This window comes from Gossypium arboreum, chromosome 9 (assembly GCF_025698485.1).
Source record: "Gossypium arboreum isolate Shixiya-1 chromosome 9, ASM2569848v2, whole genome shotgun sequence".
Taxonomy (NCBI): domain Eukaryota; kingdom Viridiplantae; phylum Streptophyta; class Magnoliopsida; order Malvales; family Malvaceae; genus Gossypium; species Gossypium arboreum.
In genome coordinates this window covers 85933130-85947804 of record NC_069078.1, presented here as the reverse complement: position 1 = coordinate 85947804, position 14675 = coordinate 85933130, and the positions used below count along the sequence as shown (strand labels likewise).

General features: G+C 30.0%; 1 long non-coding RNA gene across 1 annotated transcript; it reads left to right on the top strand.

Annotated features, from left to right (window-relative positions):
- The first annotated feature begins 7382 nt into the window (after window positions 1-7382).
- On the top strand, window positions 7383-14257 carry LOC128280398 (uncharacterized). The gene is made up of 3 exons (XR_008270571.1): window positions 7383-7551; window positions 8503-8574; window positions 13893-14257. It is a non-coding gene; the product is annotated as an uncharacterized LOC128280398 (long non-coding RNA).
- The last annotated feature ends 418 nt before the right edge of the window (window positions 14258-14675 follow it).

Here is a 14675-nt window from a genome sequence, read left to right as displayed (position 1 = left end):
GCCACTATTGCTCTGTGTTTTACAATTTTTGAGGCATTTTTTGATAAAACGCCGCTAAAAACGCCGCTAAAGCCCTATTTTCATGTAGTGATAGTAACATTATCACCAGAAAGAAGTCAAAACAAACATTAGGGAGTCAAATATATACACATACATGTCATAAACCGTGAATTAAAGCCCGTGACAATTGCACACAAAACGTCCTGGTCGCCCAATGAAACATTTAATTCGCTTAAACTGACCCGACTCGTGAAACATATGAAAAAACTTATCTACTTGAAGTCTTGATAGTCTAGTGAAACACTCCAATAAAACTAGAGTTATTAAGGTAATTATTATAAATCTTTAGAGACTTAGGACTCTCATTTTGTAGATAGACACAAATCTCAACTGTCAATGTAATTTGATATGTATCATTAGATTTGGTGGATCTTAAGTAAAATAGAGGCCTTTCCCTTCATTTGTAACCACTCAATTGTAATCCTTCACAGTAATTGAATATTGTTGAGAGTATTTACTTAAACATTTGGCGTGCTTTTACTTTCTAGTGGCTGTTCTGTTCTTTTATTGCTATTTCATTTTAAGTTTCTTCTGCTTTAATTTCTATTAAAAATTCTCAATTTGTGAGACTTAGACTGAGTTAGGTAGATTTGAAATAAAAAAAATCATCTAAGATCACACGAATTATGAGACTAAAATTTCAATTCTGTGACAGTTGATATCCGAGCCAATGTTCGAAGGCTCCAGTTAAGATGATGAAAGGAGAAGATGAACAAAATGTCATGATGGAAACCCGTGGGAGGTCTAAGAAAAATATTAAATCGAGGGATATGTTGTTGGCTTTGAAAAGCCGAGTCACTAATTTCGAAGAACCCGTGGCTGGTGTCAAGGAAACACTCGAAGTAGTTGAGAGACGCATCGGTGAGTTAGACTTGATGAGAGTGCAGCTCAAGGACTTTGTGGTAGAGGCTTTTAGTTCCAATCGAAATGCGATGAGAGAGACCTCAATGCCACTATGGATGATCAGGCCGAAAGGATGACAAAGAGGAATGATGTTCTCGAAGCTTCAATTATGACTTTTAAGGAGGAATTTGAAGCAATGATGATAAGAATTGAGGAGCTCGAGGGAAAGCTTATTGTCTACAAAGTTGTCATGGGTAAATGGATGCTAACTTTGATCCCTAAATAGCATAAAATGGATGTCCTTAAGTCAAAAGAGTTCAAGGGACGAGGTTCGTGAGGGATGTGAATAATTTCCTTTAAGCTAGGGATGGAATAATACTTTTGTGCAATAGACATTGAGGATGATGCCACTAATGTAAACACTATTGCAGTTTATTTTACTGATGTCACTCTCTTATGGTGGCGTTACATGTCCACATATGAGAAATGAGGTAGGATTGTGATTGAGAATCAGGAAGAGTTCCAAATTAAAGAAGCTGAAAAAACAATTTTATTAGCAATATGCCAAGGAGGAAGCTTAAGCTAAGTTGCGTTAGCTTATGCAACAAGACACTGTGCGAGAATATGTTAAAGACTTCAATGAGTTAATGCTTCAAATCTTTGGCTCAAGTGAAAAGAAGCATTCTACTAATTTAAAGACGGGTTGAAACCTTGGGTGAAACAATAATTGCATCGACAAGGCATAACTGAATTTATCGTTGTCATGGTCGAGGCAGAACCCTTTGCTGAACTTGGTCCAAAGAAAGACAAATTCAAACCTTCCAAGCCCAAAGATACAGACAATGATGGGAGAGACCATGAGGAAGATGAAAATGACAACAATGACAATGGTAAGAATGATGGCAATGAGAAATCACAGAAGTTGTCACAATTAGAGGTGTAATACAAGACAAGAATGGGGGTTGGATTCCTGGTTTTAATCAATATTTGGGAACATGCTCTATTTTGGATACTGAATTATACGGTATTCTAGAAGATTTGGCAATTGCACTTGATAGAGATTTAACAATATGATTATTTTATCAAACAATTTGGAGGCGATACAAGCTATATAGGATAATTTTGCGAAGGTCTCAAATTTTGCATTGGTTAGAAGAATTCAAAATTCATTGGCTAAAGTTGCGCATTGATCGATTCATCACGTTTTTAGAGAAGATAACAAAAGAACCAATAATCTAATTAAAATGACCATTGATAACGAAGGAGTCCTTCAGTTATTTGAAACACCCCATGCGGGTTTGAACATATATTTTAAGTAATTTTTTTTAATGATTTTTTTCACCAATATATATATAAATACATGTAAAGCTTTGATCATAGATAATAGCATAGAATTTACGTTTTAACGCACAATATATGAAAACCACTGAAAATGTGAAAAAATTAAAGTCATTTTTATAGGTAATAAAGATTAAAAAGAAAAGAAAATTCAGTACCTGAATAACGAAATATTGCACTCTTTAGACTCAAGATCAGATGGGCAGACCGATAAAATGTTGGACTTCGGCTCAGGGTAGTGCGGCAATAGCAGACTTCAGATGGTTCTGAAGAGTAGAAAGTCAGACGAAAGACGTCTTGAATCAGAGAGCGTATAGAATCTGGAACAACCAAATCACACAACTGATCAAATTCAGTATCATGGTTAAGCTTTCATTCATGATAATACAGTAACATAGCATATTTATTGCTAGTGCTTTGAAGGATTACAAGAATAGAGTACCTCCTCGAATTAATAAAGATATTCCCTTGGACTCGTGAGATAGAATCAAGTAGTATAGCCCTTCAGAAGTAAAGCCTTTAACATCAAGACTTCCAATATCTTCACGAAACATTACCCTAATGTGACGAAGGGCATAGCTATGATGATGCCGAGGGGATAATGAGTTAAATTTCCGACAAAACTCATCACGTTGATCGTGAATCCGCTTACGTGAAGGGAGTGGAATGACAAGCAGGTTACGACGACAACGAAAGGGTGCATCGAATCCAACGTCATCAGGTTGAAGGAACTCAGCAGTAAAAGGTTGAGCTCTCACGCTGATAGCCATGATTATGAAAAAAAAAAAAAAAGAAAGAAAGAGAGAAATGCAATGCAGCAGCTGAGCGGTGCAGATCAAGACGTTGAAAACAGATCAACGTTAAAAACAAAGAAAAAATGCATGGTAGCTTACTGGTGGTAGGTCATGTCTTAATATTTTATTTGAATAAAATAAGAAACATAGTAACAATGTTGTCGATGAATCCAACACAGTGAAACCCCTTTCATATCTCTTTTTCTTAGTTATGATCAATTAATAATAGTGCTGAAATCTTTTGTTCTGTCGCAAGAGAGATGGCACTGAAAATCAGAAAGCAGATAGAAGTAGGGTTCAATCCCGCCGTCAATTCTTCTATTGCCAGATGTAATTTTCATTTCTCCTCCGTTGCTGGTATCATCCTTTGCTTTCTTCCCACTGAAAACACACTCTTCAAAGGACATCCATACGCCTTTTATGCCTGCGTAGTCTCAGTGGTCTTTACATTCACTGGTTTTTTCTCAGCGTTGATGATTGGTGATAACTCCAAGATATCAAGGTTCTGCACGTTTTATTCTTCTGTAGCCATGGTTTTAGCTTTGTCGTGTCTGGCCTATATCTTGCTGGTCTGACTACTTACTAATGATTATATCACTACTTTTCATGTTTATGGATTAAAGTGCTTGTAAAGTTCTGGTCATTACCCTGGAGTAAAGCCGACTTCTACTTCTTAGAAATTATGTCTGTTGAAACATTTTGAATTATCTGTATGTTAAAAAAGCTTGACAAAGTAATTTTCATTATCTGTTTGTTAAAATGCTTTACAGACAGTTTGGGTTCCGCAGATTTGGTGTGTGTGAAAATTAAAAGAAAACCCGTTGCCTAATCTTTTAACTGGTGGATGTAATCAGATTCGAGGCAACTTCATGAATTGATTGCAAGAGTCTCTAATTTCAAAATCCTCCGTTATTGGAAAATTTAGACATCACATATATAATAAGAATAATTACATGCTATTATTTACTATCATGATAGGTTAGCTCAAATTAAAGTGATCTAATTTGGTTAGAATTTTATTGAGCTTTTAATTATTAAATAAAGTAGGAGTCAAATATGTGTAGATACTCTTCTAATTAAATTCTAATTAATAATGGGCTAATTAGAATTTAATTAGAACTAATATGCTCAGGTTATAAATATTAGGGTTATGGTCCTCAAAATATACACAAGATATCTTTTCTAATATCCCATCATTAGGAAAGATAGAGCAGATATTTTCTGAATTTCTTGTGTGCTAATTTGGAAGATCAAATCCCCAAGATCCAGAAAGTTTCAAGGAATCTATGATTCAGGTACGCTTCCGCATATAGTTCTGTTATTTATTTATTCTTGATAATTTGACATGATAGATCCTGGTTTATTAAGTTTATTTTAGATTTATTTTATAAATCTAACATCCATGTCTTTGAGCCCCATCGAATTTAGGAAAATTTAGCTGCATTTCAACATCTCAACAAAGCCACATCTTAATTGGTGATGATCGGTGTGCAGGTTCCTTAAGCCAGCACAGCCGTCGCCAATGCCCAACATGATGAAATTGCGAGGGGGGAACAACGATATGAGCCCAATAAAGCCATAAGCAATCGTAAGACTAGCAATCAATCGCATGATTCAAGTTGTTTATCGAGCATTATTTTCAGAAAATAATTTTAGGAAGATGTATAAAATTTCTAAAATACTGATATTTTCTAATATTTAAACAATGGTAAACTTTATTGAAATAATTTTTTCAGTTATTATTATTATTTAATAATAATTGTTTACTGAAATTATTGAGGAAAAGAGAGTGGGTACAAAACAAATGTAAAGTAGGTAGAAACAATATTGAGTTTTAGTTCGATTGGTATCGGCATTCTTGTCAATACAAGAAGATGTAGGTTTCCTCCTATTTAAGAGTCGAGGAGGGGTTGAATTCCCAAAAACTACGATTGGTCCTAGCACTACTTAAGGCCGGTGATAGCGCAAAATCAAAATTAATTTTATAATGATATTATATTTTATAATAATTAATGTATTTTATAGACTCAATAATAATCCATGCTTTATCTTGATTCAACCCAAACTGATTCCATCCACGAACAAGTTTGATGTAAAGTACCAAAAACCATCCTACTTGATTATCATCGACAGAAATCACATGGTGTTTGAGTTGAAACAAAGTGATTCTAGCTTGAACTCGAGGAATGATGGTAACGCCTCGACCACGACCGGCTAAGCACACCAAAATAGGAAGAATCCCCAATGTGTTGCTACCAGTAAGTAAACGAATAGATCGTTTTACACGCCTATAACCATCGAACCTATTGCGAGAGTATGGGGAGTAGTACTTCGTATAAACATACATCAGATCCAAGATATCAATAAAGGACCGATCCGCTGATTAGTAACCCATCACCAAAAGAAACGTGTTTTTTCTGTATCTGTTGATCAATTGGACAAAAGGAAACAATTTCTGATGAAGTTTCAGTTTCAGATGAAGAGAAAATAAAACAACATGGATTCAACTTAACAAATGGTAATTGAACACTAAGCAAATCAATTGTGAATATGACATGAATGAAATTCTCTAGACTTTTCCACGGTCAAGAGTCAGTGCCATATTTTTTACTCTTAAAATTTCCTTGCAGGATCCTCAAAGAAGAAATCAACACTATAATCTAATTGCTATTCACAAAGAAAAGATTGCCTGGCTCATGATCCGCTGAAGAACTCTAATAAACCTCTCAATCCAGAAGAAAAATGGTGCAATTTTCATCACTGCAGCACTCCACCACCCTCACTGAATGCAACTTTCTACTTACCTGCATGGCTGGTCTGATTATAAACATGATTCTGTTAGAAAATTTGGACATCACATATATAATAAGGATAATTACATGTTACTATTTACTATCATGATAGGTTAGCCCAAATTAAAAGTTATCTAATTTGGTTAGAATTTTATTAGGCTTTTAATTATTAAATAAAATATGGGTCAAATACGTGTAGATACTCTTCTAATCAAATTCTAATTAATGATGAGCTAATTAGAATTTGATTAGAACTAATATGCTAAGGTTATAAATATTAGGGTTATGGTCTCCAAATTATACACAAGATATCTTTTCTAATATCCCATCATTAGGAAAGAGAGAGCAGATATTCTCTGAATTTCTTGTGTGCTAATTTGGAAGATCAAATCCCCAAGATCCAGAAAGTTTCAAGGAATCTATGATTCAGGTACGCTTCCGCATATAGTTCTGTTATTTATTTATTCTTGATAATTTGACATGATAGATCCTAGTTTATTAAGTTTATTTTAGATTTATTTTATAAATTCTAACTAGTGGCATCCAAACTTTATCATGTTGAATCATTGAGAATGAATTGATTATTTCTTAATTTTGGATTGATTCGTTTTTTTTTTTTTTAATTTTATGGATTTGATATTTTAATTATATATTATGTTGAATCTTTGAGATTCTTGATAAATTTTTGGGTTTTGATTCTTTAAATAAAGTTTTAAAGTTTTATAAATACAATCTAGTTTAATATTTGCATATGCTATTCGAAAGATGAAGGTTTATATATTTATTTATAATCAATTGATAAAAATTCATTTGTGAGATTTCTTCTCTTCTTTTCATACAATTATTTTATAAGTTTTGGTAATGCCTTTGAAAGTTGTTCACTTGATAAGATATATTTTTTTCGTACTATTTGTTTTAAATTTTCTGTTTGTAGTTGAATATATATGGAATCATCATCTTTTATCTTTATTTATGATTAATTATATTCACCATTCATATATACAAATGATTACTTTTGGTTTCTTTTATAATTATTTTATGTAAGTTTTAATCTTTATAGAATTTGACTAAAATTAAAGTATTTGGGATTATTTTTTTTAAAATATGATGGCTATGAATTTTCATAAGTAGTTGCATATAAAGACTTTTATATAATTTGGGATTCTTTTTATATTTTGTGGTTATGGATTTTTTAAGTATTTGTGAGTATAAAGAAGTTTTATAATAATGTTTTTAGTCATGAATATATAATGACCTGAATTTTACTGCTATCAAAAAAGTGTATTTTCGGGTCTCCATTTCTGAAAAACGGATTCGTAAATATTTATTAAAAATATTTACGAAGTAAAATGAGTGGTTAATTAGAGTTTAATTAAGTGAATTTAATTTAATTAAGAGTAATTAAGAAAAAGGACTAAATTGAATAAAGGATGAAAGTTAAATTGTAGATTAAAAGAAAATAAAGAGGACCAAAATGACAATTATGCTATTTGTCCTAAGTGAGGCGGCATAAACATAAAAATCTGAGATTTTTATGTGTTAAAATATATATTAAATTATTATTATTAAAAGTAAAGTAAATAAAAAGGAAATAAAGGAAAGAAACAAAAGAATAAAAAGAAGGAAGGAAACAGAATAGCAGGAAACGAAACAGAGAAGAAACAAGGGAGAAAGAAAGAAAAGAAAAAGGAAAAATAAGGTTTTAAAGGTTCCAAGTTAATTTGGTAAGTCAATTTAGCTCATTTTCTTATGATTTTTGAGTTTTTTGGAATCCTAGAGATAAATAGTACTTGTTTTAAGTAGAAATTTTGAAAGTCATTAGATTTCTAAGTTTGTTTCATGTTGAATAAAATGATGGAATTGGGGGTTTATTTGATAGAAATTTTGATTGGAATTGAATAAAGGATTGAATCGTAAACTAAGATATAAGTTTTGAGTTTTAGGGATTAAATGGAAATAAATTCGAAATTATGAAAATATGCTGGAAATTTAATAGTTAAGTATGAGTTTGGACAAAATTTGAATAGAAATAAAGTATGAATTAAGATAGAAAAGTAAGAGAATTTAGTTAGGATTAAATTGAAATTAAAGTAAATCAACATTTTGCACTAAAACTGTTTTAGACAGCAGCAGTAGTCTAACTTTGAAAAATCATAAAAAATTATAGAAATCGAATTAGAAGATGAATAAAATATGAAATTAAAGCTTATTGAGTCTAGTTTCTTATAGAAGAAATGATATAAGCAATTGAATTGTAAATTATGAGATATAATGAATTTTGTGAGACAAGGTCAGAATGAATTCGGGTTCCCCTATTCTGACTTTGGAAAATCACCAAAAATTGAAGAAAAATAATTAGAGGCTTAAAGTTATAGTTTTAGAATCCCTAATGAGTCTATTTTCAGGAGAAATCAACGGGAATATTATCCGAGTTCTGTACTGTGAGATAATTAATTTTTAGTGAAGAAGGGACGAAACTGTCAGACAACATAATAGGGGTGAATTTAAAGAATAAACTGTACTTAATGGCTAAACTAAAAATTCTGAAAATTTTATTGTAAGAAGATTTGTGAGTCTAGTTTTAGGAAAAATTAGCGGATCTTAATTTAGAATTCTGTAACTCAAGATATGAATTAGTAATGTATTAATGATTATGAATTGTATTAATTTCGTAGTCAATGTGGTACCGGAAATCTCGGCTAAGAAAGGACAAGACAAAGTCAACGGGAGTTAGCTCGAAAATTACGGTTTGTATTTCTATAATTCGAACCTAGTTATTAATTGTTATATTTTTTTTATTCAATGCATTTAATAAATGTTGAAGTGAGAATTATTGTGTTTATAATGGAAATGGATTAATTTGGTATGTGATGAATTTATATTGATTGAATTAAATTGAATTATATATTATAAATATATATATATATATATATATAAATAAATGTGTGTGTGTGTGTGTGTGAATGAGATATTATGCAATTATGATAATTGAATTTTGGATAAATATTATGATAAATAATTAATATGAGAATTATTTGTATTGTGTCTTTATAATTGAAATGAATTGATTTAGTGTATGATAAATTTATATTGAATTGATTTATGAATATCTGTTTTATTGAATTTATATTGATTGAAATTATTTTGATTGAATTTATATTGATTAAATTATATAATATATATGATTTATGTAGAAATTTGAATATTGAATGAATATTATATTGAAAATATATTGATTAGAAATATGAGGAAATTGATATGAATATATGAGATTGTGATATTTGAATATTTGATATTGAAAATGAATTGAATTGTATTGAATTATGAATTAATGTGAATAATTGAAATATATTGTTGAATTGAATGAAATTGTATGAATTGTGAAAATGGGTGAATATATGTGATTATCGAATGGTATATTGATGAAAGAATTATTAAATTGAGAAAGTGAATGAAATACCCTATTAACTAGTCGGGCTAAGTCGGATATAATTGGCATGCCATAGGATCTGAAAGTGTACGGATTTGCCGGCTTTACCAATTAGGCACTTTATGTGTCGTATTTCAGGCACCTCGTGTGTCGTATCGGCACCTCGTGTGTCGCTTTTAGGCACTTTATGTGTCGATATCGATCAGTACTATGTACCGCTTTAGGCACAATGTGCCGCATCTGGTGTGTTTGAGTTGAATCCGTATATCCGTCAAAGTCCGGGTTTGTTAATAGGGTAAATAAGTGAAAGATAAATCGAATAAATTTGATTGATCAAGCTATTGAAATGAAACGAGAAATTGAATTGAGAATTGAAAATTTAGATATGAAATTGAAAATATGAACCAAGGGTTCATGAAATGATTGGAGTTCGAATTGATGATATATGATGCCACTTGATGAATTGAAATGTGATTTGAGATATATGAATCATATGTATATACTGAAAGCTATCAGGGATAGTAAGTTGATATGATATAAATGAAATTGACTGTTATTGAAATGAATTAAAATGGAATATGATTGATAAGTGTATAGTTGAATATAGTTTAATGATATTGAATTGTGAGTAAATTAAGGAAAGCTATACCGAGTAGTAAGTGAAAGAATGGAGTAATAATAATGGATTTAGTTAAGAATTTAGCAATTATGTTATTGTGTTTATTATATGATTTGTATAAAATTTATATGGTAAGTAGTTGAAATTTATCTATGAATAAATAATTGAATAATTGTAATTGTTATTATGATATTAAGTATTTGTTATATTATTAATTGTTCGGATTATAGAAATACCACTGAGTATATCATACTCAGCGTACGGTTTGTTTCCGTGCGCAAGTTAAGTAAAGATAGTACGTTGAATCAGCATCCCAGGATGATCCCGAATTCATTAAGGTAAAGTATGTTGAGTATTGATAGTGGCATGTACCTAGGATGTTTAATGAGAGTCATTTAGGTTGTAAAAGTATTGATGAAATGAGTAAATTATGGTCGGCAACGGTATGTAGTATGAATTTTGAAATTTACTAAAAATTCGTAGTGATTCTAAATTAGTCCCGAATTGAATTTACTGTTCATATTGGACCGCGAGGGTCCATTAAAGGGACGACATCTTAAAACTAGGATGTGTGTGAATATTTATTTTAATTAATGACCGAAATTGGACTGTACTGACTGGTAATGTCTCGTAACCCTGTTCCGGTGACGATATAGGGTTAGGGGACATTACAGAATATAAGTTTGAGTTTACATAAAATATGTAAGACAAGCCAGTATTATTTTTATATTTGTGTGTGTATATATATTATATGCATATCAATGATTTTGAGGATTAATGCATGATTATAGTTTGTGTGAATGTATCGCTTATAACCATTATTCAATAAGATATATTTTATAGTTTAATTGGTGAAATTAAGTTTTGATGGATATCATTGAAGTTAATTTTTTAAGTTATGGTTATATATACAATTTTATGGGTGCTTTGGTGCAAATTCATGTCAACTATATACATATTTAAATATTTTGGTTTTAAATTTGGTTATATAATTTTAGGTTTTGGTATCTTATGGTTCTAAATATTTGGTTAAATTATGATGATATGGTTTATTGTATGAATTGTGGGATATTATGATTTTGTTGTTTTGAGATTTATTGGCTTGAAAATATTTTTCAAGTATTTATGTGAATATCTGCTTAATCATAAATATAACTTTGGATTTACATGGTAAATTCAGGGTAAGCTTTTCTATTTGATTATGAATACATGTATATGCGTGAATTGTTTTGGTATTTTTATCCATGCCAAAATTATGAATACATGTGCTTGTTAATTATTTGGCTTTGAACCACTACATTATTTCTGTTTGGTTTTTATATATGATTTTGGAACAAAAAAAGAAGAAGGAAATAGTCAAAAAAATTAAGGTTTTCGGTTTTTTTTTATTGCATTATTAAGACAAACTTATTTTGGGTTATTTCAGAGTCTATAAAGCAATAAAAAAAATTAGTTTTGACATTTGACTATTGGGGAAATTTAAATTTGAATATTAGTATGTTTATATATATTTTAAAATAATCAATTAAAGCAAAAAGTCACCAAAGTGATTTTTTGTATAAATTATTTTGTTTTAAAATATAAAAGTTTGTGTGCATGTAACTTAAGTTATGTTAATATTGATTGGCCAAAGTGAAGGTTAATAATATTACATGTGCAACTATGGTGATAAACATGTGACGGCTATTCGGTTTTACATGTGAGTAATAAATTGGCCCAAAGGAAGATTTATTATTCGACATGCTCTTATTGTTAATGTTTGATTACTACACCAAGATATCACTTACAAATTAATATTTTGTCCAAAGATGAAATATTAATGGAGTGTCCGATATCTTAAGATGAGGTTTACCTTTATTCAAATTATTTTGGTTTAAATTTGAAGTCTTATGTGAAGTTGTTTATGGTTTATGATTTATTCAACTATTATTATATTTACCAACATCATTGTATGTTGTTTTGGGATAAATATATATATATATATATAAATATTTATTATTATCTTTTAATTTGATTGAAAGATGAAATTAAGGTAAATATTTTGAAACAAATAAATTCAGATTTTGGCTTTTAATTAAGGATGTCTAATATTTTAAATAAATTAGTTGAAACAAAATGCCGCAAAAGTGACCTCTTTTGTGTAGATTAGTTTATTTGAAATATTAAGATGATTATATGTTTTTGTGATTCATGTGTTTATTAATTTACCCAAAGATAAGTTAATATTTGGCAGAATTACAACGACACCTGTGGTGATAAATGTGTGACAATTATAAGGTATTATATGTGAGCAATAAGTTAGTCTAAAGATTAATTCATTGTTTGACATAGTTTATTGTCAATGTTTGATTGCTACAACAAGAGTACCGCTTACTGTTAATATTACTGTCTAAAGACTTGATATTAATGTTGTGTTTGGTGTCTTGAGATGGGATTAGCCATTATCCTGAATTTATTGTTTACTATGAATATTGATGTAAGCTTATTTTTATTTTTTTTTGTTCTATATTCAACTAATTCATATTCTACTGCCACAATATCTGCTAATATAAATTCTATACCCATACTTAATGGGGCTAATTTCAATGAATGGAAAAGGCATTTACTTATAGTGCTTGGCTATATGAACTTAGACCTTGTATTAAAGGAAGAACTACTCGCACCTCTCATTGCGGAAAGCACCCCCTATGTTAAAAGGGATTTTGAGAGGTGGAATCGTTCAAATTGCATGAGTCTAATGATCATGAAGCACAACATTTAGAAGCCTTTAAGGGCATAGAATCTGAAAAGATTACTAGGCCAAGGTTTCCTTGATGAAATTGAGAAACGTTTTGCTAAAAACGATAAGGTTGAAATAACATCACTTATGACTTCTTTGATGTCTGTAAAGCTAAGGGTTAAGGAAATTCTGAGCAATCTAAGGGCTATGAATTTTATGATCCCACAATTAGGAATATTTTTGAGACAAGAATTCAACATTCTTTGAGAATGTTGAGTTTGGGGGAGAAATAAGGTTAGAAACATTGCTTTTGAGGAGGAATTGGATTCTAACTCAGTTCCTACTATATGTTTAGACTCTCATACCTATCATTGATTAAGAAGTGAATCTAAAACCTCAATAAGACAATGTTAAATAACTCCCTATTCAAGATGAGGTAATTGTTCCAGAAGAACAAACTCAACAACCTCAAGAATGAATGTCATTAAAAAGGTCCACTAGAGAAAGGGTTATAATGGCTTTAGTGGAATATTTTGACCTTGAGCTACATCAGATGAATATTAAGTTAATGGTTTCTCAATGGTAACATTGATCATACATTTATATGGTGCAATTAGAAAACTTTGTGTCTGATGATACAAAAGTAATGATTTGCAAATTAAAGAACTTCATCTATGGGCTTAAGTAGACTTCTCGTCAATAATATTACAAAATTTACCAAATGATTATCTCATTCGGTTTAGAGATGAATTTTGTTGATAATCGTATATACCATAAGTTTAGTGGGAGTAAAGTTTTATATTTGGTTTTATATGTTAAAGACATACTACTTGTCAATAATAAGTATAGCCTCAATCAATGCCCTAAGAATGATATTTAAGATTACAAAAATGCATTAAATTTTTTACATTTTAGCAGTGGAAAGTCTAATGTATGTTCAGGTTTGTATACACTGGAATCTTGTATACACTATTGGGATGTTAAGCAGATATTTTAAGTAACCCTGGTTTGGACCATTAGATAGCATCCAAGAGGGTTATAAGGTATTTTCAGAGAACAAAAGATTACATGCTCACATATTAGAGGTCTAATCAGCTAGAGATCATCAGGTATATAGACTCCGATTTTGATGAAATATGGATACAAATTTTGTCACTAAAATGCAAATTGTGAAAACAAATTGCAGTCTTTTATTCCAATAGCAACAGGAGCACATTAAAGTCAAAACACATTAAAGTCAAATTACAGTCTTGTAAATTCCACGCCTTCGTAATTTCTATTATATTTACATTCACAGGTGCTTTTACGGCACTGAAAATCCAGCATGATTCACAGATTTCGAGGTTCTACAGGTGTTTTTCCATGGTTTCCATGATCTTGGCTCTTTCAATTTTTGCCTTTATTTTGCTTCCACACAGTGCTTTTCAGCTTTGTTTAACGTTATTCGTTAAGAACCCATCAGGTAATTACTTCAACTCTCTTATTAATAAAATTTGATTCTTTAGATGTATTTGTCGATAAATTGTAATTATATTATAATTTTTTATGTTATATTTGATAGTATGTATAAATTGTAATTATATCTTTATGATTTTGCAACTTGTATTCATATGTTATGTAACCCATAAATAATTTAATCGATTTTGTAAATTTTATTTGACATATCGTTTCAGTTGACTTGTATAGCTTTAGTAACTTTTGTTTAATAATGTCTAACATGATATTGCTTTACCTATTTATGCAGTTCTGGTTTAATAAATTGCCTAACATGTTTCTTTTAAGAGAGTAATTGACTTCACTAATTCTATATCTTTTATTCGATATGTCATGTAACGTGTGACATGCATGCATGATTTCATAACTTTTATTTGAGAAGTTTATCTTAACATGAGTCTGAAATAGGTTATTATTAATATTGATAAGTTATTAAGTATTAAAGTCAAGAATTAAAATTTTCCTAAAAAAATAATAATGAATTAAGATAATTGATTTTGTAGATATAAAAGTAGTAGAAATTGAAGAAAAAACAATATGTGCATCTTTTCAGCATTATACATACATACTTCTTAATATTATAAAA